At 45.6% G+C, this 25,053-nt stretch overlaps 1 protein-coding gene and 1 long non-coding RNA gene across 3 annotated transcripts in view; one reads left to right on the top strand and one right to left on the bottom strand.

Moving 5' to 3' along the window:
- Positions 1–617: 617 nt before the first annotated feature.
- On the bottom strand, positions 618–10,852 carry LOC132653488 (uncharacterized). Its single transcript, XR_009591217.1, has 3 exons — positions 10,687–10,852; positions 1,334–1,456; positions 618–796 (listed from the first exon to the last, which is right to left on the bottom strand). It is a non-coding gene; the product is annotated as an uncharacterized LOC132653488 (long non-coding RNA).
- A 9,345-nt stretch (positions 10,853–20,197) lies between these two features.
- Prag1 (PEAK1 related, kinase-activating pseudokinase 1) overlaps positions 20,198–25,053 on the top strand; it is a 52,038-nt gene continuing 47,182 nt past the window's right edge. The window contains exon 1 of one of the 2 annotated variants that reach the window (XM_060381616.1): positions 20,198–20,277. The gene's annotated coding sequence lies outside the window, so the exon portion shown is untranslated. Of the gene's footprint in view, positions 20,278–20,834; positions 20,963–25,053 lie in introns of those variants that run through there. The other variant, XM_021664367.2, reaches the window with a different exon arrangement.

Below are 25,053 nucleotides of genomic sequence, written 5' to 3' on the forward strand. Positions count from 1 at the left end.
AACCTTTCCCCCAATCCACAAAAAAAAAAAAGAAAGAAAGAAAAAGAAAAAAGAAAGAACTAAGGAAATATACATAAACTGTGGACTTGTGTTCTTTATAGTGTATTAATATTGATCTATGAATTACAGCAAACACACAATAATGACATATAACACTGGGTTCAGGGTATGTGGGGATTCTCTATACCTCGCTTACATATTGTATCTCTTTATAAATATGTCAGCTTAACACCTAGAAGGCAGGCCTCAAGGCACTCCTGTGAGGTATTTCTGACCTTAAGTCTAGCTTCTGAGAATGACTGTGATTAATTAATGTGGGAAGATCATTTTAATTGTGGGCGGTGCCATTCCTTAGGCAGAGGAACCTGGACTGTATATGAATAGAGGAAATGGAATGCTAAAGCAAGCACTAGCATTAATTCATTAATCCATAGTACTTCTCTCAAGCTCCCACCACTCTGCAAGAATGGACTGTAATCTGGAACTGTGAGCCAAATAAGCCTTTAAGTTGTGAAGACTATTTTAGCACAGCAACAGGAAAATCCAAAACCTGACTAAAATTTAAAGTTTTATTTATTTTTTTCTTACATAGTGAAAACAAGCAAATACATGCGGATCCTCTGAGAAACAGGTTTGAAGGCAATCTGGCAGAGGGTGGGGTGCTTGGCGGATCTTGGCAGTCGGGAACTCTTTGGTGGCGCGGCCGGTGGCTCATGGAACGCAATCTTAAACTCTGAACCTCGGCAGAGATAACGTCAAGAGAAGCTCAAGGATTTATGATCTTGTTGTTGAAGGACTGGAACAAGAAGGAAGGCTTGGAGAGTCCACTAATGATTAATCCACATGTTTGCCTCATTCAGGTTCCAAAAAGAAAAAGGGAAGCCCTTCGTTTACAAAGAATTAAATCAACCTCTTATCAGTAAGACTTACTAAAATATTTTGTTTTCAGAACATGTAAATATGATAAGTAAGGAGAATTTATTTTAAAAATAGTTTTTGTTGACTTTTAAAATTCTTTAGAAGTTTACAGTGACTGTGTAGTCACCCAAGGAACTCTTTCTAGCAGTACCTTTTTTTTTTTATGTTTTCTTCTCTGCATAGCTAATATTCTAAGTCATTCTTGGGGATGAAAACTCTCTCCCATTTACTTTGTATTTACGACTTGAAATCCCTTTGTATTGCACTCATTTTTCATTGCATAAGACACATAGCACCTGTTAAATTATAAATTGTATTTTAATCCTAAGTAAATCTTTCTTGGCTATAAATATTTTATTCTCCTATTAAATGTTAATGTTTTGGCTTATCAGACCGAATACATGTTGTATCTCACCCATCGCCTTTGTAGATGTGGTAAGTGAACTTTTGCTTTCATCCTTCATTCTTCATCCTTTCTCTCTCTATTTTCTTCCCAAGAAGCTTAGTGGGCATCTTCTCCAGTGAGGATTTAGGGAAACTGGCATAAACAACAGATAGCAGATATGAGCAGCTCACAGATGCATGGGAGAAGCAGGTGAGAGGGAGGGTACCCACGAGAAAGTGCTAGAGACTGTGGAAGATGATCATGAGGAAACACTGGGACCGTGGCTTGCTTCTAAGGTGGAGGTTCCTCTCTGTGCTTTCCTCCCATGCTCAAGAATTGATTAGAATTTCCAGAATATTCCCAAGTGTCTTGGAATGAATCTGGAAGTTGATCTCTTCAATCAGCTTTCAAATGCATCAGATGTAATGGAACCCACCAAGCTACCTTATAGTGACCTGACTTTTTTTTAGCAATGCCTTCTACAAATACAAAATGAGGCATTTGTGATGAGTCCTTGAATGAGCTCTCTCCTGAGCCAACCTATAAAACAGAAGGGATTTATAGAAACGACAATTATGACATGCTGCTTTCTACAATATTTAGTCAAGTACTTGAGTGAAAAGCCAGAATTTTGAAGGGTTAAGAAAGCTACTGAGATCATTTTTAATGGTTTTACTTCCTGGACAACATTTGGTCCTTGGGATCTTGACTAGGGGTATCTGGTTTTTACATCAGCTCAAAGTGACAAACAGTTAACAAGCCACAATCTGAGAGTGATTAAGCTGATCTCCATGGCCGTCTTGGAAAAAGAATGCCCCCATTGTAACCTACCAGGGGTAAAGTGGAATCCTGTCAGAGGGTCTTAGCGGCATGCTTTTGCTCCAAAATGTGCTGAATGCCAGGAGCTTGTGTCAGGTCACCGTGTGAGACGGTGCCTGTACCAATGCGCAGAACTACATTACATGGAGTAGGGCACCAGCAAATATCAGCAGTGACACTGGACTCAGCATTACTGAGCTCAGCTCAGTCTGCCGATACTTAGTGGTGGTTTGTAAGATTTCCATTAGGGGTGAATGCCGTTAAAACTCTTGTTTTGTACAAGAAAGAGACATTGTAGGCCTATCAACGTTAGTGAGAGAAAAAGTTATTTACACACAGGCTCAACATACTGTTCTTTATATTGTATTTAAGTTGTGCCCCAGTAAAAGTATATTAATGCTGAATGTTAATCGAAAATGGTAATGAGATCACCAGGATGACTCCTGAACTCAGCTCTGGTTACAGTGTCTGGAAGGGAAGGAATAGTTACATGGCGCTGAGCATATTTCCTGGCTTCAGTGTGCTGCGGGTGAGTCTGGGCATAGCTGTGCTGTTTTAACGAGTGTTTCATTAAACACAGAAAGTCCTGATAGGGGATCTTTGCCTAAATGGCCTCCCTGCCAGAAGAGAATGCTCTATTTCAGTCTGACTCAATGAGCTCTAGCTGGCACTGCCCTGGAAAGTCAACTAGTCTGGGCATCTGGGATTCACGGAGAGCTGCCTCAAATGGAGGGCCATGCTTCATTCATTTTCCCCAACACCATCTGCTCCATGGCAGTGGGCCATAGGATGAGACAGAAATCCCACCTAGAAAAAGGCTATCCAAAACCAGCTGTGGAGAGGCTGCCCAAGCCCCATCTGCTACCTGCCTGCTGGAACTTCCCTGCTCTTTCCCTGCTTTTCTCTTTTACTTTCTTGGGAATAACCACTACTTACCCTTAAGATTCTCCTCAGGCTCTGTCAGGAAACAGCTCTAACACAAGGATGGATTAGACAGCATGTGTTCCTGTCACACCTGTGGTAGGACACCCTCCATTGGTTGGACACGCCCTGAAACCCCTTGAAGGTATCATGATGGGGGACTGGAGCATTTGAACACGCAGCTAATGTGAAGTAAGAACGGCAATAAGGAAGCATGATGGGTTAGTGTTGGGAAGGAGCTTGCAATGTTGATACTGCCTGCTCTGAAATTAGCAGCATAGATTTCAGCACATGGAAGAAGGCCACAGTTAATGTTGTCGCCCTCAGATGATAATCAAATAACTGCGCCTCTCGGAAGCAATGCACGAGAGTTACATTTAAAGTAAATCCCAGCAGGGAAAAGGATTTGCCTGAAGTGTGTGTGTGTGTGTATGTGTGTGTGTATACACATGTGAGACAAAGGCATATATGTAGCACACACACTGCTTTGTAAAAGAATGTGGCAGCCAGCTGGGAAGTGTTTTCCTTTGCCTCTGAGAAGAAATTTCTTGGCTTGCCATGACAGGCGCTAATTCAAATGAGATAATCCCAGCAGAATCACTCACCTTGTCACTCCAAAACCCAGAAACTATTTAGTTGTAAAGTAATTATTCCTGTCCTTCTCTCAAAGGTGATTAGGCCTTACCACCAATTCCCAGAAATAAGGTGGTTCAAGTTTGCTGCTCTTGACATTGACACTTCCCATAGAACCAGAAGGATGTGTTTTCAAGAAAACATAAGGACTCATTTTCACTCCAGCACAATCACTTTGGTCGTGAAATTGTCTGGTGTATCCAAAAAAACTCCTGAAATTTAACACAAGGAAACAGTCTCACAAAAAGAATGGAAGAACATGATTGTGGCTGAGAACATTACCTGCTCACATTGCTTGGGAAAGTTTATTTTCAGAGGTCAGCAAACTTTCTAGAAAGTGCCAGGTAGTAAGTATGTTTTTGCAGGCTTTGTATATAGTCTTGGTCACAGCTGCTCAGCTCTGCTGTGGAGATGTGGAAAGGCATGAATCCCAAGAAGAACCAACCACCTCCCAAGTTCCTTGTGTTTCTTAACACCTGCTCTGCATATTTTTTTTAGATTGTAATCACACGATGGATAAAGGATTCTGGATTTGAATGATTGCTCTGCCCCTAATAAGCTATGTGACATTAGACATATCATTTGACTTCCTGAGCCTTGATTTCCATATCAAATGTGCCATTAATTATTTTGAATTGTGGTGATGATTGAGGAAAATAGTAGTTGGCAAGCATGATAACTGTTTAATGATTGAAATGACACCAGCATACAGTGTCCTCTATAGTCTAAATTCATCAACAAGAAAGCCAAGCATTGCTTCCCGGCCTGTGAGCCACATGTGTAAGCTGTAAGCTCTAGAAACTGGTTCCTGCCATCATTAAGCTTGCCTCCCTGGAAGTTCCATATCCTGACTGGCTCCTTCAGGATCTCACCTAGTGATCATCATTAAGGAAAAAGATTCACTCATTACCTTTAAGGAGGTCTGCCTAGGGAAAGGATCTGAGCTCTTTCCATGTGTTTTAAATCTGTTTAATGGCATCATTTAATTGCATGGGCTCATATTTTTTTTTGTGTGTGTTTCCTTCCCTCTCCTCTAGACATAAGGTTCTTTTGTCTTTGATTTTCCAATAATTAGCACAGTAGTGATCACATAGCAAGCGCTCAGTAGATGTCTTTTGAAGGAATGGTGGCTGCAGGATGGAATAGAGACAAGGAACTAATATAAGATCAAAGGAGCAGCCTGTGACTCCCAGGCTGTTTTCTTGGGACACTTGGTTTCCTACCTTGTATGGAGCCTCTTCCAGGGAGAGGCCCATTTTCAAAGGAAAGAGTCTTTTTCAGTAGCTTATTTCCAGGAAGGAGCAAGCATTCTGTACACTCAGCTGTACAGAGATATCAATTTTACTGTAAACTCAACTAAAGTTGTGTTTCATGTTCCTCTGCTCTCACAGTGGAGGAGACTGAGTCTGATTCATTCCAGCTCCCTTTTTCTTGAACCATTGTGGGATCTGGGTTTCATCTAGTCCTAGGACACTCCCTGACCAGCTGCATCCCTGAGGGGCTACTCAGGGGTAGACAGTGGGTAGCTCTTTGCATCCTGGCAGTTCCTGCCAATGTAGCTGTGCTTTTTGTGCTCTGTTCCTGATCCGTCAGGCACACACAACTGACTCTGTTCCCTACATCCTGGTTTTTTCGAAGCCCTGGGGCAGGAGGCACTAATGTCCTAGGTGATTTATGAAAGAAGGGTAAAGGGTATAAGGAAATGAAGTGGACACAAGCATACACATACAAAAGAAAAAAAAAACCTGGCTAATGGTTCAGAATCCCTCTGCCACATAGATCATTCTAATTAAGATGAATTGATTGAGGGGAATGTGCACCTGTGTGCAGAGAGCCTGTGAAGGTTTGGCAACAAAGCTGACTAAAGTATAGAAGACATTGGGAAGTAGGGGGGAAAACGTGCTATTTGAAGCAAACAAACAAGCACAAAAAAATTTAAATGATTAGGGCTGTCTAAAATTGATACTAGCTGCTTTAGGGGCCAACAAGTTCCTGGACAGAAAATGCTCATCTGAGGTTCTGATGCTTTTTAGATAGATACAACATAAGAGATGGATGAGGAAAGGCTGAGTAGATTGTCTTTAATATCATCTGGAATGTGGTTGTTTTTTGTTTTTTTTTTTTTTCAGGAAGGAGTCTGTGTCCCTGTGTCTGTGTGTATATTCACAAAGAACATAGGGAATTGGAGGGGAGATAGAGATAGAAGTGGAGAGGAAAAGGAAGAAGATCAGGAGGAAGGTGAGGGAAAGAAAGGAAAAGAGAGAAGGGAGGAGTAAAGGAAGGGGAGGAGAAGGGGAGGGAAAGGGAAGGGAAGGGAAGGAAGGGGAAAGAAAGAGAAAGGAGGCTCATTAGAGAATAAATATATACAGTTTTGGAGATTTGGACACTTGGTAAATTTAAGATCTTCTGGGTAGACCAGAAGGCTGGAGACCCAGGGAACTGCAGCTGAGGTCCGAAGGTCATCTGCTCGCAGACTCTCTTCTTGCTCCCAGGAGCTAACTCCTTGATCTAAGGAGGTCTCACATGCCTTGACAAAACCCACCCACATTTGAAGGAGAAGTTTCATTCCATCTTATCTAAGAAACACCTTCGCAGAAACACCCCAATGACTGACCACCTATCCAGGCACCCCAGGACTCAGCCAAGTTGATACAAGTTAACCACCACGCTATGGTTCATAATAACTCATCCAGTCTCTATTGAGTTGCCCACGTACTATCACATGGATCTCATTTTGAAAACAACTCTTTAGATTCAATGATACAAGGTCTTGTATAATTGCCCATGTTTTCCACTTCCTTCTTCTCCACCCCTCCTCCAGTTTCTCTTCTTCTTCCATCTTCCAGCTCCTCAGGCCCTCTCCCCCAAGTATTTTTTTTGGGGGAAGGGGGGTAAGGGGGAGAAAGATACTGGAGAAAGAGAGTTTAACTGCAAGACGTTTACAGAGTGATACCACAGCATGTTGCAACATTCTTATGCCTGGGGCAAATGTGTGTGAGACAAATTCCTCTTTTAGGTGCACACCATACCGTAACTCAGCACCTACTGATCTTAGCCCTTTGATGTCTTCATATGTATTTTTCTTCTTACTCTGGTAGGTAATTTTCAAAATGAACGAGGAGGTTAAAGCACTGAAGTTTGGCTCCCAATTTCCTATGGGAAAAGTTTTAGAACCTTTTGCACACAATTACTTACATAAGCTCTATTGTGAAAGGTACTGCAGGAGTGGACCCAAGTGGCTGCTCCAGTCTCTGTACCTACAGCTGGTGTTCTCCTAGCTAGTGCAGATGTGCACAGTAAGTCGTGTGCTCTTCTCCACGTGTAGAGACTTAGACTCAGAAAGATGAGTGCCGAGACAATGCAGCCTATTGGATGGTCTATGACAAATTGCCATGACCAATCTGCACTGCTTAGAATCGTATTTAAGAATATATATTTCAAACAAAAAGCAACGGATAGTTCTTTTTTTCACACTTAAAAGTTCTTTTTTTTTTCAAACTTGCTGGGAGTGAGGCAAGTTAAGTCAAATTAATAAAGAAAATATGTTAAACGAGCTTTATTTAAAACTACCAAACCTGAGAAATAGCCAAATTATCCACCAGCTTATAAATGAATAAGTGAATTTTAGAAAGTTCCAAAATGAAATACTACTTAGTAATATAAACAAGAGCAAACACTGCTATGTAGAACAAGGTGAATAAGCCTCAGAAGTGTTCTGCTCAATTTAAGAAGCCTAGCTTGAAATGTTATATACTGCATGATACTGTTTGTAGGACTTCTAGGAAAAGGCAAAACTATCAAGACTGGCACAGAAGAGCGATATTCATGGGTATGGAAAGACAGGAGGGATATGAGAACAAAGGGGGAAAGCTGGTGCCCATGAAACATCTCAGCACATGTGCCTGAGAAATGGGGTGCGTGACAACAGCAGAATTTCAGAGAGGTGGTGATTCCTGGAAAGCGGTTGCTGAGGAAAAAGGAAGGGCAAATCTTGCTGACCTCTCTTCCCTTCTTACTCTCCCAGAGCTCCAGGCATCGTTAACCATCCAAACCTTTAGGGGAGAAGAGAAAGAACAGGGCACAAACCCCATTTCCTGAACCATTCTGCCGGGTGAGTTTTGCCAGCCACCTGGGTTCCTTCTCCAAAGCTTTCCTTATGTCTTGGAAGACTGAAAACATATAAGCCAACTTAAACCTTCTGGGTACTCGCCTGGGAGTAGGGGTGGTTCCCCAGAGGAGCCTGCTGAGGCCCCAGCTGGCTTACTATCTGCATGAATGCTTCAAGTTGGCTCCAGTACACAGTTTCTTTGTTTTTGCACATGCAACTGTTTGAGTGTGGCTCCTGGCTTGCAAACTCTTGTTGGAATTTAACCCCCACTGTGAGATATCCAGAGGACGGAAATTTAACCTAAATCCTGATATTTAGAGATAGGGCCTCCAAGAGGTGATTAGGATTAGATAAGGTCACCAGGGTGAAGCCTTGTTATTGGATCTTCCTGTTTGTATAAGAGGGAAACCAGGAAAGAGGCATGTGCCCAGGTGACGTCCTTTTCTGACTGCCAGCAAGCAAGCCATCGCCAGAGATGGGCCCTGAGTCTTGAACCAGGACTGTGAGCCAGAATAGATTTCTTTATAACTTACTCAGTCTCTTGTGTTGTGTTACAGAAACAGAAAGCCAACTAATACAGCGCCTTTGGGTGGTTTGCCAAGACATCTAAACAGACAGGAATTTTTTGGCGTGAAAAATCGAAACAAAGTGTATAGGTGAGAGTTCCTAGGGTAAAGCTATCAATTCAGGGCAGTGATGTACCAGCCAACATCTCATTTGAACTCAAGGCCATGAGCTGTTAGCCTGAAACAGTGTAATTGAATCCTAATTGATCGAAAAAGGGCAGGGGGTAGAGCAACAGGAGGCTTCACAGGGTGGGGAAGAGACAGCTCAAAGATAAGCCAAAGGAGATGGAAGTGACTAGCTCAGACTGCACCCAACAGTGACGTGAACTGTGAACCCTCCCCGGAGTATAATTTGCATATCTTCTTTCCTCCTTCAGATTCACCAGGGTCTAAACCTGTTTACGTCTCAGCTAAAACAGGGTCTTTAACGCATGCACCACTGCCTGGCATACTGCTGACTGGCAAGGGCACTGCAGTCCCTCCCTTCCTGTGAGAGCTGCGGAAAACACATCATTAGCACCATGCTAACATCCACTCAGACAAGCATTGGCTACACGCTGCAGAATCCCGCCTTCATCTGGTGCGCCTCCCTGCCCCAGGCCCTCTTCTCTGGGTGACAGAGCTTCTAATAGTTTACTGTTTCTCAACAGCGTTCAGACTCTGTGTTGAGTTGGACTCTCAGCTTTGCTTGATGGCCCACCTTTTGGTGACTTATCACCTTGGTGTTGGCTTCACACAAACCTGTGGCGATAAGGATTGCACAGAGAAAAGCTGAGGCCCTTCAGTCAGAGCAGTGGCCCTGGCATGTGTGTATGTGTGTGCGTGTGTGTATAAAGTTCACTGAGCAATGGCTGTTTTGTGATGATGCTCTGTGATGGCCAGTGTATGATGGCCACTGTGAGAGGACCATCATGTGATATCATAGAGGGTTGTAGGTTCAATGATCATCCTGCCTGTGGTCATGCTGCCCGTGGCGGGAAGGTGACTGAGACTAACACAAAACCCTTCCTCTCTTGCTTCACTTTTCTTTCTTTCGTTCTTCTTTAATTCCTTCCCTTCCAAGGTTAGGGAGACATCACATGCATCCTGCTCAGTCTTATTCTCTGCACCTGGAAGGAAGCTCACCAGTCATGCTTTCAGCGTCTGTCTGACAGCCCAGGTAGAGTCAAGAGACCTGGAGTGCAAAGGCCTGGATCTTAGCAGAAATCCTACCCTGCTAGGTATGTACCCTGCGTAAATGCACCATCTTTTTGGATTCCAGAATTTCTCCTGACTAGAGACTGGAACTCAGCCCTCCAGCCTCTCAGTGGAGGCTCCTGCTGTGGTGCTGTGCAATCCTTCACACACCTTCGCCTTCCTTCGGCCTGAGTAAGGCAGCAGGTGTTTCCCACAGACTTCCTAACTCTCTCCCTGGCGTGGCCCGCATCTCTGTGCTGCAAAGGGTAGAAATAGTGCTCAAATTTAGTTCTTCCTAGAGAAACCAATCCCCCCCCCCCCCGAAAACATGAAATTAGATAACAGACCAGACAACCTTTCCCACATCCTGACTGTTGGGTCCTTGTGCTGTCAGAGCCCAATATCCCTGGGTAGGTAGAGAAATCCAGTCTGGCTCCCTGCACCTCAGAGTCACCCACTCAGTGGTCTTGGAGTATGGTGTCCCTCCAAAGCATAAGATTGTGATCCCATCAGTTCTGTCGCACTAAGAAAGTCAGGAAGGAGCTAACTGTTTCATCATTGCACTGTTAAGAGTTACTAGGAAAGCCCAACCTAGCACTGTTTGATGGATGCTTTAAAAAAAAAAAAAGTCAGCATTTATTGAAAGTATAGTATATGTAAGGCTCCAAGCTAGATTCAATATAAAACTTAGTGTTCTTAACTTACAAAGTAATCCTCTGAGGGCTGGAAAGATGGTTACAAGCACTTATTACTCTTCCAAGGGACATGGGTTTGGCTCCCAGTGTCTTCACAGCAGCTCACAACAGTCTATATAACTCTAGTTTTAAGGGACCTGATGCCCTTTTCTAGCATCTTCAGGTACCAGGCACGCATGTGGCGAATAGATATGTGGACAGGCAAAGCACCCATACACATAAAATAAAATAAAAATAACTTTCGAAATTCTCTGAAGAAAATCACATACATCATTCTACTTGATAGGAAAGGAAATAGAAGTCAATGGAAGCAGCAAGAAGGCCCATCCCAGAGTCACAGGAATAACAGTGATGTCATCCTTGTTTAAATCATTCAAAGTCTTGCTCTAACTAAATTTTAGAGTTGACTTATCTGGCAACCCAGCCATCTCTATAGAGATACAATATACACAAATTGATATTTACCGAGACACGGCCATCTGGGATAAGTCTGGGCTGAACTGATTGGTTATGGGAAGCATAGAATTTTCTTTTTCCATTCTCCTTCCTCCATGCCTCACAAATGTAGCTCCTTGGAAATCAAAAGCTGCTGTCCCTGCTGAGTTACGACTGCCGGTTTGCCAAGCACAGGTTGCACTGTTGGAGAAGTGAAACTCACGCCGCTCTCTGTAATATAATAGCATTATGGTGTGTGCCACTGGTTCACAAACAAAGCTAGTCTGTGGCCTGATCTGAAAGTGACATTTCTTTTCCTCTGGACACAAGCTCCATAGGGCCTTGCACGTGAAGGCTGCTGTCATCCCAGGCCTAGACAGCTGGGTTGCAAGAGATTTTTGTGTTTGTTTTATTATTTTTATGAGAATGCATTTCTGTTTGAAAACAGATTCCTTTGTGGTCAAAACCCCAGCTCCGTGCCCTGGCTAGGAGTCCTCTCTCCTGCATCCTGTGAGGCTGACCCAGGGGTGAGGATATTAGATAATGGGAGAATTATTTAAAGGAGACATAGGGATAGACTCTTCAGTTACCTCCTGTGTGATGCACATTTTCCTCTGCTTTTACATTTCTGTGTGGCGTTGTTCTGAAACCTGCTTTCTCGTCTAGCCCCCTACCTCCACTCCACCCCCATCCTCAGCCCTCCCAAGCCTGAACACACACACACACACACACCAGGCAAGCCTGTCTGGCAGCTTTGCGGGTGTCCCTCAGCCTCTGCTCACAAAGCCTGCTTGTTAATCAGCCCATCACGTGTCTTTTGACCCCCTTCCTACCCTGCTTTCTCCACATCTCTTCCAGCCAAACACCGCTACCGCTACGAAAGGAGAAGCCAAACGGCCCCTCAAAAGAGCTATTATCCTAAAGAGTCCTCAACAAGGCCTTCAGATTTTCCAGTATATGAGTCCAGGCTGTTATTCCCCTCCCCCTTCTAGACCAGCTTCCCCCTGCCCCCTGAAACCTTCTCTTCCTGGGTCACCACAGAGCTTGCTAACTCTCTGCTCTGTGGCCACTGTCCATTCTGGGAAGCCTCCCAGACACCATCATTGTGTCCTCCACTGGCTGGAAATGTCACTCTCCATGCTTGCCACCTTCTGCAAGCGCAGAAGTTGTAATAGTGTGTGCAGTTATTGGATTGTTAAGCTGAGGATGTGGTAATTTGAATGAAAATGCTTCCCGTAGGGCACTCACAAGGAGTGACATTATTAGAAGGTGTGGCACTGTTGGAGGAAGTGTGTCATTGTGGATGGGCTTGAAGTTTTCAAACACTCAAGCCCAGCCCAGTGTGTCGCTCTGTCTTCCTGCTGCCTGAGGATCCAGCTGTAGAACTCTCAGCTCTCTCCCCAGCACCATGTCTGCCTTCATGCTGACATGCTTCCCGCCATGACAGTAATGCACTAAACCTTTGAACTGTAAGCCAGCCCCAATTAAATGATTTCCTTTAAAAGAGTTGCTGTGGTCGTGGTTTCCTTCATAACAATAAAAACCCTAACTGAGACAGAGGACCAGGAAGAAACAAAACTCTATTTTCTAGAATCTTCTGTGGTGGATTATTGACTCGTCTGACTATGAAAGTCTCCCACCTTGCTTTACTGAGAATCAAATGAGAAGAATATTAATTTCATGAGTCATGACATAGCTTCAAAGATACAGTTTATAGAAAACAATTTAGAATGTTGTGTTTGTAGACGTGTCTGCAAATAGCACAATGAGCTTAGAGAGGACCTTGTCCACTGTGTACTGTGGATCAGAAGTGGAAGGAAAGCTCTACGTACCCACAGGCTCTAAAGGTTTACTTTCTCCCCATTGTCACCCTACTGGCCACCACAGAAATCAGATAAAATCTATCTCTGGGATGAATTTATGCCATCAGAAACCTGAAAAGAGAGATGTTAAAGTCCGTTTTTATTTGGATTGGTTTTATCATGCGATGTAGCATGTAGAGAAATATGAATTTTTTTTGGATGGAATTTCCCCAGCCTTGGTTATGAACAAAATGCCAGAGATGGCTGAGGCCCACTGGTACCCAAAGAACTCAAAACCCCTACTGCTGTGGGAAGATAAAGAATAGACCCTAGGATGGGACAGATGAACCTCAGCAAACTGTGTCCCATTTTCTCGTGAAGAGTTACTGAGCAGCAAACTACCCAGGGGTTCTTTAATTTCATAGGATCAAAGACTGATCTATTTCCTTCACAGACTATAAACAATGGCCTTTTCGATGACTGAATCAAAAAAGCGATTAAGTTTCTCTGACCTATATCAACTTTCAAAAACAGTTACAGAGGCAGATTCCCTTTCTCTGGCTCAAACCACGGGAAATTCATATATAAATGTGAATATATATGTGTGCAATATATACAAGTATCAATTCGCAACTGATAGACTCACGAAATTTGCTATTTTATCCATTCTAAGTATACAAATTCAACGGCACAGAGCATGATTTCTCATTGTTCTACACCCCCTGGGACCACTCATCTGCAGAACTCTGCGTCTACCGAAGCTGCACCCATCCACCCTCCACCAGCTCTAGAGACCCCTTTACCTCTCCTGCCTCTGTGAAGTTGACTGCTCTCTGAACTGTATGGTGCTGTCGTTTCATGACTGGCTTTCTGACCAGGCACCCTTCCCTCCACGCTCATGAGTGTTGCAGCAGGCATCAGAATTCCCCTCTCTTTCCAGCCTGAACGCCAGTCCGTGGCCTTTCCTCCTGCAAGCAACTTGTCTGATGGATAATTCACATAAAATTCAGATCAGCGATTCATAGCAAATTGATCGTGTTTTCAACCGTGCACAAAAGAGTCTTGTTTTAGAACATTTTCAGAATCCCCGCAAGATACCTTGTTCCTGTTGATAGCAGGTTCTTCCTTTAGCTACCTTTGTCATATTCCATCCCCTAATCCCGTCTCCGCAGACTTGCCTTTTCTGGCTATTCCATACAAATGGATGATACCACTAGCCGTTGCCCATGTTTGGCCTCTTTCACACAGCATAGAGCTGGTGAGGCTCCAGAGCAGTGGTTCTCAACCTGTGAATCACTACCACTTTCCCAGGGGCAGGGTCGATTGACCCCTTCCCCGGGGACAGCCTAAGACCCTCCTTCATATCAGATGTTTACATTACAATTCATAACAGTATCAAAAATAGAGGTATGTAGTAGCAACAAAACTAATTTTATGGTTGGGAGGAATCTCCACAAAATGAGCAACTATACTAAAGGGTTGAAGCATTAGGAAAGCTGAGAGACATTGTTCTAGAGAAACATGGAGTGTTGTAATATGAATGAACACTTCATTCTTTCTGTTTTCTTATTCCCTGACCAGTAATTCCAGTTATCAAGTATATAAGATATTATTTACTCATTTCTGAATGGATGAACATGTAAGCTCTTCTCGCTCTGGCTATTATTGCTTATGTTGTATGACTGTGTGTGCAAGCCTTTGTGTGGCCATATTTTCGTGTCCCCTGGGGAGGTGTCTAGAGTGGGACTTCTGGGTCATGTGACAAGTTTATGGATAACCTGTAAAGAAATTGTGAAACAGTTTTCTAAAGGGTCTGTCCACGAGGGAGTTTTCTCTAGAGTAGCCTAATGGACCATGATGCTTCCCTCTGCAACTCCTTCTGTTTAACTGTGCCCTGGCAACAGCACAGAGGGCAAGTCAAGCAGTGGGAGTCGTGAATTAAGTCCCAGGTTGTCCCCTTGTGGTTTTGGACGTGTCACTTCACATTGCCTGAGGGAAGAGATGCACCCACACACTTGAAAGTTCAATTATGGAACCAACTCTTGCTCCCAATCAGATATCCTAAAATTTGAGAAGGGAGGAGCCATCAATGCAAAAACGGACATCCTCTTTGCAAGTCCGACAAAGCCCCTGCAGACTGGATGAAGGGATGTGTAAACTACCCATTACGAGGTGGTTTCAAGGAGCTTGGCTCCCACGTTATACTCTTACACAAAGGGTCTTAGGAAACCACCCACATTCTCACTGGAGGCGCGCGCCACTCATTTTGATTTTTATTTTAGTAAATATGTTGGTTTCCTACTGACTACCCTAAAAAGGATCCAAAACCAATAGAAAAAAATCACACGGATTTTATTCTCACGGTTATGAACTCGAGCTCTGAGTGTTAACAGGGCCAGGCTCTGTCCCTGGGTTCAAGGATAGGATTCTTTGTTGTCCCATCCACTTACCTCCCGCTGTCTGATACCGGCAACCCTTGCACTCTGTGGTTAATGGATGTATGACGCTCTCTTTCTCAAGTGGTGTTTGATGCTGGCAGGCTATCCTTGGCATTCTGTGGCTCCAAGCATGGCACTACTCAGTCCGTTTTTTTCCCTGGGTATCTTCACACTGTCATCCTTTGTATGTGCCCGCTTTCGTCTGAGTTTCCCTTTTCAGAAAGACGCTCGCTATATTTGATGAGGGCCCACCCTCATGACCTCATTTTACCTTAGTTAGACCATAAAGGACTTCTTGCCAAATAAGATCGTGTTGTTGGTTCTAGGGGTTCGGGTTGCAATGTATCTTTTGGGGAAAGTGGGGGGCACAGTTCAAGCCATGGCAGCAATATTTTAGAAGTTGCTTCTTGTAAAAACATATTTAATGTCTCTGTCACCAAATGTACATCTAATGACAATTATATGTGAAAAAGACAATGTGACACCCCTCTCCCCCAGTGCTGACATCTGGGCTCTATAGTGTATGGGCAGGACGAGAGATCATAAAGGCTTGGGTATGAACTTCTAGCTCTCATCCGCATGTAGCTTGTGATTCAGTCATCCTGCTTATGTTATTTAAATGTTTTCCAGTTTGGGGCAGAAAAACAGAAAACAGCTATCCAGTGCTTACTATATGATAAACTTTTCAAATGTTTGATCCTGAGTAGAGCCATCTAGGACCAAGTTAGAGAAGAGTCAGGTATTGGGGCAAGTTTTGCTTATGAATTGAATTTGGGCCTGGTGGTGGTGGCTCACGCCTTTAATCCCAGCACTCAAGAGGCAGAGGCAGCAGGATCTCTGGGTCTAAGACCAGCCTAATCTACAGAGTGAGTTCCAGTACATCCAGAAGTACACAGAGAAACCCTATTTTGAAAAACAAAACAAAAATTAATTTGGGTTCTTTATTTTGGAATGGGGACCAACCTTACTTGGAGGTGGGATTCTGGGGGTCAACTCTCACACATGCTAAACAGGCGCCCTAGCACCGACTGCACCCCAGCTCAACCTAGCAGTTTAATGTAATTTAGTTTGTTTGCTTTGCAGTGAGATGCGTGTCTTATTGAATTGCCAGGTCTGACCTCAAATCCTGGGCTCAAGTAATCCTCCTGCCTCAGCTTCCTCAACAGCTATGTGTATACATCCTATCCACACTAAATGAATTTAAAATTAAAAAAAAAAATTTTTTTTTACCTACAAGGATGTGACAATATAATTACATTGAGCCGGGAAGACTTCCTCAGATGAGGAAGAAATAGTTCTGGGTTGGTGATGGCAACACTCTGGGGAAGAAAGATGTAGAATGCGAATGTTTGCCAGATCTCACCCTTTCTCTGATTTGTAAAGAATGTCACTCACTAGTGGAACAGAAGGAGTGCAGAGGGTATTATTGTTGCTGTTTATTACTATTATTACTATTATTATTATTATTATTTGTGTGTGGCTTATGTATGTGTGTGTACAGGGTCATGATGGATATCTGAAGGTAAGAGGAAAATTTTATGGAGTTGGTTCTCTCCTTCCAACTTTCCTTGAGTTCCAGGGGTCAAACTTAGGTCATCAGACTTGCCCAACAAAAGTCATACCTGCTAAGTGACCTTGATGCCAGCCCCTCCCGCCTCCATGAGAGTTTGTCACAACTTTGGGGGAAGATTTTTTTCCTTTCCTTCTTGCTCATTCTCAACCTCTGCTACCGTGGTTTTGGGACCCTGAATGCCACCAGCTTAGCCCTGATGTCAACCCCAGTTCTCAAGTGTATGTGCTTACAGCTTGCTGATATTAATTTCCTGACGTGTAGCCACTACCACCCAGCCAGGGCGTGTTCCTGCTCTCCGTGTGGGTTCTTGTCTAGCCCAAGTCATACAGCCCACCTGTCTGCTTGGATTCTTTCTTCTGTAGTGTCTTTTGCGGCCTTCTGCCGCGATCCACAAAGTAATTAAGAGTTGAAGCTTATCTCAGACTATCCCCAGCTCATGCAAGTAACGAAGCCTGAAGCTCCCGTGACAACTCCTCTTCTTTGCTCTTCAAAAGATTTCTTGTATTCAGACAGGATTTGCTGCAGTCGGGATTTTTAAAGTCTGGGGGAAAAGGGGCCGGCATTCCTTTTTTATGGTTTCTTCTAGACGACTGTGTTCTCTCATCCTCCACGGCTTAGTATTGGTGTTCGTCCTTATTGAAGATATGGCTCCTAGCATCTCTCCCAGGATTGTCGTGCCATCCTTTCCTCTGCCAGACTGATGCTGGAACTGAATGTAGGGTCTCCTTCTTGCAGGCAAGCTTTCTACCACTGAGATGTAGCTCCATTATCTTTCTTATCTGTTAAGGATACTATCGTCTTGTCAATGCTTAGAGATTGGAATTCTGCTGGGAATCATTAATTCCTCTGTCTTCTTTCTTAATGCCCTCTACACCAGTTCTGTAAGGTTTAAATGAGAGAAGCAGAATACATCACTGCGCAGTTTCAGCGCAACACAGTCAGCATTTCATTATGTGAGCAGTAAATACGGCACCTGCTCCATCAGTCTTATAGCGGTCTCAAGTTTGCCCTTCTCCCAAGCCAACAGTACCCATCATTGGTCTCTTTCATCAAAGGTCACTGTGTCTTATTTGGACCTGAGATAAAAGCTGTGTCATACTTCTTGTTTCTAATCTCTTTTTCCACCTCATAGTCCATCTGGAATACAAGATCCAAGGAGCACTGAAGAGCAACTAACTTAGGTGACATCACCCTACTCCTCAGAAATACCTGCTTTCTGGAGAGCTTACCTGGAAATCAGCCCTTTCCATCCAGTGTCACCTTACAATTCTACTGTGTCTCCTGTCATCAAGCTCCAGCCAGATTGCCATAGAAGCCTTAGGCCACTCCCACGTCCATTCCTTTGTAGATACCATTCCTTCAGTCTGGAAAGTCCCCATTGTCCCAAAATAGCAACCTTTCTCAATGTGCAAGGGCCCCTTCCCCCATGAAAGGACTGCTTGTGTCTCTGTTTTTCTACACTGCCCTGACTCATAACCATTCCCTACAGAGAGCTTCTATTTGTCTCTTACTGTTTTCCCTATAAAATCGCATCCAGTGCTTCCTAAGTAAAAGCAACTCAATAAATATTCATTGACTGAAATTGAACACCTTTCTGACATTAAGGTGAGAGGCATTTCTGTTTCATCCCTATGGAGAAAGACCATGCATGAGAATTCTTTGGCCCAGTCTTCATGCTCTCTGAGCCCTCTCAAATACCCAGCTTGCATTTTTCCCCGGGATAATTTAATGGCACACACTTCCTGATTCTGCCTCTTTGACTTTCCAGCTATAAACTACTTTACATTGCCCCAAAGCACCCCCTGTCTCAATCTTGTCTCTCAAACTCCTAAAACTTAACTGCTCCCTTGTACAGAATAGTGCCTAAGCACTAAAACACCCAAGAGAATTGCTCGTATGAAAGCTCTGATCCTTATCAGGGAGCGCAAACCCTGAGTAGATAGAAGGCAACGTGAAAGCCAACCAGTGAGCTGCCAGATGCACGATGCCGCGCACACAAAAATTGCACTGCATTGCAGGGTGCAGGGTGCAAGTCTAAGCAGAATGTTCCCCACATGCATCAGCTTTCCAGCTTCACAGAGGATGTAGCACACTGAACAGCTGCAGGAGAAACACTGTGAGTGGGTGGCGTTTCATGTACATCTCAGCCACTCAGAAATCTTTGAAGTTTTTTTTTTTTTTTTTTTTTATTTTAATTCTTTTCATTAGGCAGGCTGAAGTCCTCTTTGCAGCCACGTTGCTGGCATAAGAAAGAAGCCACGTATGGATCAGCAGCGGCAGTATTGTGCATTTTATCTCCCATGAGCGTGGCAAACCATCTGAAAATGGTTTATTGGGCAGAATCTCCAGATTAACCCTTCGTTTGCTGTGGCGTGCTATAGAGTCAGCAGTCTCACCGCGTTGCAAACTTAGCTCCTTTCAATTATATTCTTTAGGTTGTCCGTGCATTAACAATAAATTAAATAAAGGGAGTAAAAAGTGTGAAGTGTGTTTGGCATGACTTTTATTTAACCTGTGAGGTGGCTGCGATTCTTGGAGCAGACTTTACAGAGAAAGAACTGAAAGACATGGGGAGCCTGAGTCCCGAGAACCATGAATGTCTCAACAACCCTAAGAGAGGGCTCAGTGTAAAGGAATGGTGGGCATTCTTGTATCTGGATTGTTTCTCCAGTACAGGCCATTTCATACCTGCCTGCTTGCTTGCACCTTCTGCTCTGGTTGGTGTCTTTGTAAGTGTGTTGGATACTTCCTCAGAACGGAATGCTGCCAGAGCTCAACCAGTTTTCCTTGTGTATTTGTTGAAATGACTTTCCCTCATGTTGGTCTAAATTGCCCTGGTAGGTAGGGCACCGTGGCACATTATCAGTGGAATCAGGCAGCCCTTGGTTCCAGCCTTAATACTACCACTATTCACTGAGGAACTCTGGCAAATGGTATGACCCTCCGGGCCTTTTTTATGCTGTGTAAAATGTGCTATCCAAGCCCTCTGGAGTTGCTTGGCACAAAGTAGGCTCTTTATGAGTGTTACTACTGCTGTCATCTGTCTACACCTCCCTTTCATTCTGTCCATACTCATAGGACTAACGAGAGACATTGAATGATGAGTAAACAATCCTTATGGTCCCTTTCCATGTCTCACATAGAAGCTATACATACCCAGAACATATCTTCTCCCTCTTCATCTTCTATATAGTCTTGCTGTTTTAACTCCACGTAAAGAGGAAGAAGGCTGGGGTTCTGAGGTGGTTCTGGGGTTTTTCCTTCCCTCAGTGGAGTCATCCTGATGAAGGACCCAAGGAGGAGTTACACTCAGCTGCCTCTGTGAAGCAGAGGGGCAGAGGGAAGCAGCCAGGTGTGTTTGTGGGGGCTTTTCCATTTTCACTCAGGCCTGACACTGAGAGGCAACTTCAGCGCCTGGGAGCTTAGGGAACACCCAGGTCAAGGTACAAGTCTGTCCTACTCAGGCAGCTGGAGGAAGGGAGGGGACTGGCTGGTTCATAGGCTGTCCTCCTCCTGGAAGTTAAAAAGACTTTTCGCCCGAGGAACAGTATCTCGAACTCGTTGTATCTCAGCCAATGACTCACGCGCTGGAAACGGTGTAAACACAGGTGGAGGACCTGGGTGCCCCAGCATGATTGAAGGCCGGTCCTCCAGGCCAACTCTTGCATTCCGCTGCTAAACACTAAAGTTCAAAGAGATGTGCTGAGCCATTTGCCAGAGGCCTGGACAAGAGGAGCAGGGCAGGACCTGGAATCTCCCAGTATTGCCAGCCCTGTTCCTGCCAGCTCACGGCTCTCCTAGGATAACAGTAAGTGGCAGTGAAATTGCCCACGCCCCTTTCACAGCCCACCGCCCTTGATCTCATTATTGCCCTCCCGACCCCTCTCTTGTGCGTTTTTTGTCCCTTTTCTCGCTCCCAGCCAGGGTCTCCCAGGGTGAAAAGGATGGAGGGATGAGAATGCACCTACCCCGACACACCTATGTGTGCATTGTGGTTAGGCAAGCCTGGGGGCCCCGGAGCTCATCCAAAAAGAACTGCGCCGGGCAGGGATTGAGCCGGGGACGCTCTAGGGGGCTCAGCTCCTGGTCGAGGGGCGCCAAGGCTAGGGCTGGGGGCGGAGCCTCTCGGTGGCGAGCGAGAGGGCGGGGCGCGGTGTGGAGTTGCTGGGGACCTGGGCAGGGGGCGGCCAGCCCGCCTGGCTGGTCTCGCGGACGGGCGGAGTGGCGGGACGCGCAGGCCCTGTGGGGACGCGGGGCAGCGGCGAGGACTGCGGGGGGCGCGGCGGAGCTGGGCGGGCGGCGTCACCCGAGGCGGAGGGGGCGGAGCCGCGATCGCAGCTGCCACCCGGCCGCCGGGCCCGGGCAGAAGACAGCCGCCCGCGGCCGGGCAAGCTCTGCGCGCAGACACGCTTCCAGACAATGCTCCGAGGCGCCCGGCGGGGCAGCGGACGGCTAGGCCTCCGACGGCGAGGCTGCGGGAGTGCAGCCCCGAGGTGAGCCCACCACACTCTCCCCACATCCCGCCGCTTTTTGTGTGGCGAACGTGGCGGCCCAGGGGCTTTCGCGGGGTCGCTGCGGTGGCCCGGCGGACCAGCCCCTGCTGGCGTCCCTCGGGGTGACAGGCGACGGATCCGAGAGCGTGGAGAGTCCGGACCGCGTGCGCCGGGCTGTGCCCTCTGTGCAGGCGCCGAGCCCGGAAGGCTGGGGAATCGGAGGGTGTTTTCAATTCATTCTAGAAACGCTCGCTTTGAAACCGGGAAACTTTTCCTTGGAGTTCCGGGAAGGGCGACCGACTGCTGTGATGGTTTTACTGGTCTTGCTGGTCTGGCTGCGCTGTTTTGTGTCTTTTGGGGACTGCTTTCTGCCATGAGTATTGTCAAAGGAGCAGAGGGGCAGAGGCCGTCTGGGCTGCTCTGAGCAGACCCGGAGGTGAAGACCAGGGGGTCCAGGGAAAACACCTTTAGGCAGCAGCTGATCTCTGAAGGAAGGTGATGCCCTTTTGCCGAACCTTGGTGAGCATTCCGTACCCGGGGCAGGCTCGCAACCTTTGCTCGTGCTGCCCCCTCTCCAGCCGGGCGCACACACCCACATGCACAACGCTTGCACGCTTACACTTGGTAAATAGATTCTCCACTTGTGAGTCCTGGGAATGGGAATGGAGGCGGCTGAGCTTCCTCAGCCCACAGCGCTCGCTCACTGCGCCTGCTCTCCCAGGTAAAGCTCAAGCATGGTTTTGCAGAGGTGATTGCAGAGCTCAAAGATCTAAGGGTGAGGAGTTTTGCCGTGGATACAGTCCAGAGTCAGGTATGATCAGGTTTAACTGATCACTGCTCTCAACTATCCTTTGCAGCCCTTCTGAGGAAATTTGACAGGAAGCCCCAGGAAAAGCAAGTTGGTTTTCCTGGGGTCCTTTAGAACTTTGCCCCCCTTATTGGTTCAGACTGCATAGGCTTCAATTCCACACTCCTCTTGCTCAGTTAGACTGCTCAGCAATGGACAAAGTAGAAAATAAAAAGTTACTTAAATGTCGAAATTTACCCTCTGTGTTCTGGGGTAGGTGCCAGGATGGTCACTTCCTGCTTTGTGCCTAGACCACTCCAGTCAATGGAATATAATGCATTATTCTATATACTTTCCATGCATGCTTTTTTTTTTTTGGTATTGCATTAATTTCTTTGTAATATATAAAAAACAGTATTATTTAGATGAAAGATTTCTGGGATTCTATCGGGTAAGGCATAAGCAAATGAGGGGTATTTGGAGCCAAGATATTTAGTTTAATGGAGATGGCCACCCTGAGTCTTCAGATTCTTTTTGAGATGAGGTGGAGAGGTGTATCTGACAGCTCAACCTTGTGAATCGCAGCCGCAAACCTAGTGCAGAAGTTTGCAGAGGCAAGGCTATTTTATCATGACTTGGATCACAAAGAATGCCGAGATCTTTTTTCCTAATCTCACACTGCAGCCTCCCACTGAGAAATGAGAGAATTTGCATAATTCTGGGCGCCCACCTACCCTCTTGAGGTAGGAATGTGAGCTAGGAAGGTGCCATTCCCAGGCTGTGGAAAGCTGGCACTACTTAGGGCTCCCTACTCCTGCTTCGTGAGTGTCACTTGCATGTTTCATCATTTTTTTTTTTTAACTCAAAGCAAACAGGAGACAATTCCAGGCACAGAAGCGCATCTTGAAGCGCTTCTTCTAGCTCCAAAGGCAAGGTGGCAGTTTCTGTTTGCAGAGACTAAGAAACCAGTTTTTGCAGGACATAGTGAGTCAACGCTGGTGGGGAGTCCAGGGCTTCCTTTGTTTCCCTTATTCAGTGATTTCCCCTTAAAGTCCTTTGTGTCTCTGGGCAGTTGTATGGTCTGTGTTGTGGTCAGCTTGCAGAACATGTCAGAGTTGAGGAAGAGAGCAAAGAAAGCGCTCATAGATGAGTGAGTGGTCTCAAGGTAGCTTCTGGCAGGACAGTATAATAATCAAGAGCCTACTGTTCAACTCTCTGGGTTGTCAGAAGCTGATGGCTATAAAGAAAAAGAGGGGGAACCTTAGAAAGTGGGTGTCCGGATGTTCTGGGTTGCCTGCTGAAGAGGAAGTGAGATGTGGCCACCCAAAACTGTTTCTGTGTGAATGTGCAGCCGCCTCTGAGGAGGTGGGTGAACGCCAATCTCCTCAGCTCCCTCATCCTGACTTAGAGCTAGTTTCCCGGGAAGCTGCGGAACTCCTCAAAGCTACTGTCCATGCTCTTTCCCCAAAGCCCACTGAGGGACACTAGGACCTTGACTATAGGAGACTTGGGCCTGAGCATTGGTTGGCTGTGACCCGGCAGATCTAGTCAGGCTTCCCAAATCAGAGTCCCTAGAATGACAAACTCATTTCCTCCTCCTACCCACCCCCACTCCTGCCCCTCCCCCCATTACAAAATTTAGCAGCAAGCATATAGTTTAGTTCTCTGGTGCTGGTGACTGTAGGAGAGAGACGTAATCTGCTCATGATTACTCTGCTTGTTGAAAGCCTGTGGCCTCTTCTGGAAGATCTGGCAGAGAAGAATGGGTTATTTGGGTTTACTGGGAGGAGAAGAATCTAGCCAGCATCGTTAAAGAAAGACCCTGCTGTGACTGCAGAAACATTCTGATTTCAGAGTGTGTGTTCACATTGACGCTGTTTTCTCATTAGCTGGGTGAAGTAGGGGTACATTTGGCTTCTATACTCATTGGATAAGGACCTCATCTGTGAGTGGGGGAGATGCGAGGCAGGCCAAGTGCTTCCCACAAGAAGTCTGGAATGATCTTTGGAGCGTTGGAGCTCCTGGTGATTCTAGCTGGTTAGTCCTGTTGGTTGCCTAGAAAGAATTCACCTCGGGCAAATTCTCACCAGATGTGGTGGAGTATAACCCCAAGGGCAGTGTTTTCCCTGTTCAAGGAGAATCTGTTCAGATTTTCTTCCTAGAGCACTCTCTGAAAGGATGCCAAATCATCCTCGGTAAAGAAAAAGGAGCAGTGAGCAGCAAGCGCATGACGCAAGCTACTTGGTATCATGAACAAGGTGAAGTTGACGTGCGGTGGTCCAGTAAACCAGTTTAATGTTCCTAGGACCAGCAAACTTGGTGCCGATAGCCAGGTCCCAGTCTTTGTCTTTGCTGTAACATTGGTACCTGTAGAATGGAATTTACAGCTATCATATGGGATGCTATTTGGATTATTTGGGTAATGCTATAGCCCTTTGAGTTCTTCCTGGGGAGTGAATTTACCGAGGACTATGGGAGCAAATTGGGCTTTTATATCTATTTTCAGGAGCAATGAACTGTTTTGACAAGGGTGACTGACTGCCTCTCTCTAAGGGATGATAAGGGGAAAAATTACCGGATAACCTCTTCTCTCATATTCCGGCCCAGTCTCTTTTAGGCCAGGACTGTGGAGTCAGGCATTTCTGTATTCTGTTTCCAACTTGGCATGTGGCACCCTGCTTTGTTTACCTCAGCACAGAATTGAATGGCGTAGATTAAGCAAGGGGAGGGGGCAGAATTCCCATAATGCCAAACGTCCTGACAAGGTGTCCCCACGGAACAAGCCAGCACCACACCTCTCCCGTTTTCCAACAAGTTATCAGACGTGTGGATAACAGTTTCCATTTCAAAGTCCCTGCCTGCTTCTGTTCTCCTTTTGTTCAAAACCTGCATGTTATTACCTATAAACCCTAGGTTTTATATGTGCTACTCTTTTATGTTTCTTGTTTTGGGGCAGTGACCCACGCTTTGGACACCCCAGTTTCTGAAAGAATGTAGGGACTAGGTACAAGCCTCTTTTCATCTTAAACTCCAAAATACTCTGTGTTTGGGGGGACTGAAATAGGGTGTGTGTGTGTGTGTGTGTGTGTGTGTGTGTGTGTCCTTACATGCACATGTGGAAATATGTGCATATTGAAAGTGGTGTCTTCATCTATCGTAGGTTACTTGTTATTGTGAGACAGGATATCTCACCAAATGGGGATATCTCACTGATTGGCTAGACTGGCTGGCCATCCAGCTCCTAGAATCTTCCAGTTTCTACCTCCCACTGCTGGGATTACAGATGTGTGCCATCATGCCTGGC

The sequence above is a fragment of the Meriones unguiculatus genome, chromosome 4, assembly GCF_030254825.1.
Source record: "Meriones unguiculatus strain TT.TT164.6M chromosome 4, Bangor_MerUng_6.1, whole genome shotgun sequence".
Lineage (NCBI taxonomy): Eukaryota > Metazoa > Chordata > Mammalia > Rodentia > Muridae > Meriones > Meriones unguiculatus.